The 4,993-nt window shown below is 53.2% G+C and overlaps 1 long non-coding RNA gene across 1 annotated transcript; it reads right to left on the bottom strand.

Moving 5' to 3' along the window:
- Positions 1-605: 605 nt before the first annotated feature.
- LOC140700970 (uncharacterized) lies at positions 606-4,386 on the bottom strand. Its single transcript, XR_012079736.1, has 2 exons — positions 4,150-4,386; positions 606-918 (listed from the first exon to the last, which is right to left on the bottom strand). It is a non-coding gene; the product is annotated as an uncharacterized lncRNA (long non-coding RNA).
- Positions 4,387-4,993: the final 607 nt, after the last annotated feature.

Below are 4,993 nucleotides of genomic sequence, written 5' to 3'. Positions count from 1 at the left end.
AAGAGAGAGAGGCTGGTTGAAGACCCCACAGCGCATCAACCAATCCACGCTTCACATACTTAGAGGGACCAGATTTCAGAGGCTCTGATGAATAGACAGGCCCAGCCCCTACCTAGCATCAAAATTCACATTCTAATAGATTAGGAAAGCTGACATAGAGTGAGAGGAAAGATACAAATAACCAGCAAAGCCTCATCCTCATTTATGCGCTGGATATTCCCTGAGCACCTGCCGTGAGCCTGGGGGTACAGCCAGGCGTCGTTTCAGATGTTCGCCTCGAGCCCGCCCCAGTCTCCCAGTGCATGGTTCTCACTGCACATGATTGGACTCTGCCGCCCCCCATCTCATCTCTCAGGACCCCTCTTCCTCACTTCCCCCAAGGTCTGCAGGCCATTGCCCGAAATGACCACCCCCGACTCCCACCCCCGCCTACAGTGTTTCCACGATGAGCTTTTTTCTCATTATCCTCCAAGTTCCAGATCAAATGTCTGGCCTTACAGACACCCTCCCAGACGCATCTCCAACGCGAGTTTCCTCCCCTCCCCTCCCAGTCTCTGTCCTCACATCCTTTTTATTTCCTTAATGACTGTTAGCATCAGCCACCATTATTTGCTTTTTTGTGCATTTCCTCCATCTCTTTCTCTCCAATTAGACAGAAAGTCCTTGAGGAAAGTGACAATGTCTGCCTCGTTTACTGTCTTATCTCCAGAGTCTGAAACGCAGTAGGTGTTCAGGAAGTACTGATGGCAGGAACCCAGCACAAGACATTTTCCCTGCTGCTGGGAGACTTAGAAGGTGGTCACGGATTGCAGGGGCAGCTGGCAGAAAGGAAGAGCTCATTCCGGGGTGGGGGAGGGGGCTTTCCAGTGGAATGATGTCTCCCGGGTGGGGATGGCCTGGGCACAGACGGAGGGGAGTCTGAGAACAGAGGAGAAAGCAGAGTTCATGAGAATCACTGTGCACAGTAACCATGATCCCTGGGTCCCAGGGAAGAGGATCTGGCTCTGCTCTGGTGGCTTCAGTGACAGGACAATGGAAGACAGTGACCATAAGAGTTAGCCATATCCTTGGCAGAGCAGGGCGAGCCCAGGGATGCTGGCAGCTCCATGGTCGGCCTGCCTGCAAACCCAGATCTCAGCTTTTCGCCTGCTGCTATAGCAGCTGTAACACTGCCCCTCAGCCAGACAGAAAGAGAGGAGTGGGAAAAAAAAAAGGAGAAAGAAAAAGCCCCACACCGATTCCCTAGGAAACACATTTGAAAACAACATCTCATTGAACAAGGAACACGTGCAAGGCTCGGGTGGCGGCAGGCGGGCTAGTAAGCGACCTCATTTCCTACGCTGACACAAGGCCCTCCTGCTGCCAAGCGCGGCAGAGCTGGCCACGGCCTGGGGCTCCCCAAGCGGGAGCTTCCGCCGGGCAAGATGTTTCTCCTGGAAAAAAAGCACCAATGCCCAGCCGAACCTGCAGGGGTCTGATGAGCAAATGTTCTCTCCTGTTTCAACATCCCAGGTCAACAGACATTCCCTGATGACGGCTAGGTTCCAGGCTCTGAGCCTCATGCTGGGAAAGCAGATGAAAAAGACAAAGACCTGCATTTGAGAGGCTGGTGGTCTGGAAGTGGGGAAGATCATGGAGATCAGACAATGGAATCAGTGCAGAGGTGATGGCAGGGACAAAGAAGGGCCATCAAGACTGGCAGGCCCCGGGATCCCACTCCTCCATTTGCTGAGGTGGGGGTGCCTGAACATGAAGGGTCCCGGGGATGGTGTCCTGGGTGGAGGAGAAGGCACCAGTTTCCTGGAAGTACCACCACCCCATGGTCATACCCAATTTGCCCAGTTCCTTCGAGGCCCGTGCTTGGGTCAATGTGTCCCATATAGGACAGAGGATTAGCCAAGATGCCATCCAGCATTCCCTGTCCCCAGAGACGAGGCAGAGAGAAAAAAGAAATAAACCTGGAAGATTTTGCTTGTGGCTGGCACAGTTAAACTGAGGGGTACAAAGTGGGGCTGGGGTGATGGTTGTGAGTGGTGGGGAGTTTTCAGTGACGGGGTGATACTGATGAGTGGTCACAATGGCCGAGGCTGTGAGACCCAAGGGAAGGATGAAGGTGTTGATGACGATGTAGGGCTGTGGTGACAGGGGCAATCGTGGTCATAGAATAAAGGCAGTGATGGTGGTGGTGGGCTGAGGATGCTGCAGAGGGTGTGATGACCACGGTGACGGTGACAGTAGTGGTGGTGATGATGCTGGAGATCTGGGATGGTTCCCGGATTATTCTCAGACAGGCCCATCCTCCAGACTGGATGTACAGACAGAAGCAAGCATCACTTGTCCCCATTTGGGGCAGTGTTTGCTAAAATCTCTTTGTAGCATGTTAGCAATAGAGTTTTCTTTAGGGAAAATATGCCTCCAAACCATGGTTCAGTTCTAATTATCCTCACTGGTCATTAGCCAACACCTGTCACCCAGGCAGGCTGGCCCTCTGGAGACATAGCCACGGCCTGGCCACCAGGGAGGGTCCCAAGAAGTGGGTTCTTCCCTGGCAGAATTATCCACAGGGAAGACAATGCCCATCTGTGGAAGAAGGGGCCACCTTGCACATTGGGAGAGAGACCAGCTTGAGGGATGGAGGTTGCTATCAAAGGTCTGGACAGGATCCAAAGCAACCCAACCATCAAGTAAGTTCCAGGTTCCAAGTCACCTCCTCAGAGAAGACCTCCCTGATTGCCCCTGGGCTGGGTAGGCCCCTGCTGGTCTCTGCCCACACTCCCATAGTACCTTCTCAGTGCATAATTATGATAATTGATCATGTGTCTGTGTCTTGCATAGACTGGGCCCCCTTTAAGGGCAGGAACCAGATCTTCCCATTAGTAGAACCCAGGGTCTGGCACACACTCTGCTACATGATGGATGGAGGTCAGTGAGTCAAGGTCAAGGTTTATAGGGTGGGATCTGACTCTATCCACCTCTTGGTTGATTGTCAGTCAGCTCAGTCTGCTACAATAGAAATACCACAGACTGAGGGGCTTAAACAGTAGACACGTATTTCTCCCAGTTCTGGAGGCTGAAAGTCCAAGGTCAAGGTGCTGGCTGATTCTGTTCCTGGTGAGAGTTTTTTTCCTGGCTTAGAGATGGTTGCTTTCTGTCGATGTCCTCACATGGCAGAGAGAGAGAGAGAGAGTGAGTGAGCTCTGGTCTTCTTCCTCTTCCTATAAGGGCACTAACCCCATCATGGGGGCCCCACCCTCATGACATGGTATAACCTAATCACCTCCAAGGGCCCACCTCCAAACAGCAACACACTGGGGCTGGGCCTTCCACAAACAAATTTGGGGAAACTCAAACTCTCAGTCCACAGCACTGATCATATCTCCTCTGAGGAGCCAGACAGCAGCTGGTTGGAAGGTAGAAACTAGACAGACCCGTCCTGGGTGTCAGCTGGCGGAGCCGAGGCTACAGTAGGGTGCACCAAAGTGGGTGAGGATGTCCCCTAGGACTCTCCACCTGGTGCTCACTCTGTGTTCTGGGCCACCTGTCAGCTGACCTCCTCATTAGCATGACCTTGCTGGGCCTTTAACAAGCTCCAAAGTGTCTGAATTGATGGCCAGAGACAGTTCAGACCTGGGGAGGGAGGCAGGAAGAGGGTGACCACAGGGACAGTCCGAGTGAGAGCCATCCTACCAGATGCCTCTGAGAGTGGGCTCCCTGGGGGAATTTTGGAACCATGAGAATGAGTTGCTCTCTGCTGCTGTATTGCTGGGCTCCACTTTGGGCTGCTTGAAGTGGGGTCCTCCTCCCTCCCTCACTTCCTTCCACACACAGTTACTGCGGGCTTATTGTGTGCCAGGCCCCACGGGGCACTGCCCTTCCTCACCCATCTGTGTTTTCTGAGCACCTACTCTATGCCGGGCGCTGTTCCTAGTGAGGAAGCTGCCGTGGAGGATGAGACAGGTGCTGTCCCTGCCCCAGAGAGCTCACAGGCTAGTAGAGAAAACCAGACTTAGACTCTCCCCAGATGAGAGGGGGGGCAGAATGCACCCACCAGGCACAGAACCACAAGGAAGAGTGAGACACGGCTTGGCACAGGGGAGAGGACACAGGCTTCGGAGGGAGACAGACGTGAATCTGAATCTGGATGTGTACCTCACGTCTCTGCATCTCAGCTTCCTCATCTGTAGCATGGAGGTGACATCCGCTCATTTAGGTTGCTCCGAGGGTTTTCAAAAGGCAGTTCCAAAATCCAGAAGAGGAGTATAAAGGAAGGGGTGGTGGTGGGAGGGATGATGTCCAGCTGAGCGGGGGGATCCCGGGAGTCTTCCTTGAGGAGCTGAGTTTCTGCAGAAAGCGTGGCGATGGCTAGTGGGCTGGCTGGGAAGGGGGTCTCAGCAGAGCGGCTGGTAATGAACACACGGTTCATAAAGCTCAGTAAGAATGAGCAGCCACGCCCCATGGCACCAGCCACGCCCCATGGCAGCCACGCCCCATGGCACCCGCCGCGGGTCTTCTTCCTGATCTGCGTCTCTATTTGAAACCATCATGTTTATTCACCTTCTTGTTTACTGTCTGTCTCCCCTAACTAGGTCATGAGTGCCAGGAAGCCAGCCTCTGGGTTCCTGGGCTTAATGCATCCTGGCCCAGGGTGGGCATTTGGTTACAACTTGTCAGACGAATGAATGGAGTTGTAAATGACACTGTTCTGTGAATCCCAAGGGCAGTCTATGAGGAGGTCATCAACCTACTTGCTCATGACCTTCCACCAATTAATGTGCTGGCTTTTTAGGGACACCTGACCCCACTGATACCTATTGAGCTAGTGAACGTTCTAAAGGAGCAGCCACTCCCATCCACTTCCTTTGAGATATTCAAAGCTGGGAGGCTTCGTGTTATTATATTAGCACTACTATCTCATCTACCCTAGCAGGCAGGGCAGGAAGAGTGACTCCATTTTCCAGCCCAGGAAACAGAGGCTTGGGAAGGTAAAGCACCT

The sequence above is a fragment of the Vicugna pacos genome, chromosome 13 (genome assembly GCF_048564905.1).
Source record: "Vicugna pacos chromosome 13, VicPac4, whole genome shotgun sequence".
In the NCBI taxonomy this organism is placed as follows: Eukaryota; Metazoa; Chordata; class Mammalia; order Artiodactyla; family Camelidae; genus Vicugna; species Vicugna pacos.
The sequence above is the reverse complement of the archived record's forward strand: the minus strand, read 5'-3'. Positions and strand labels throughout refer to the sequence as shown.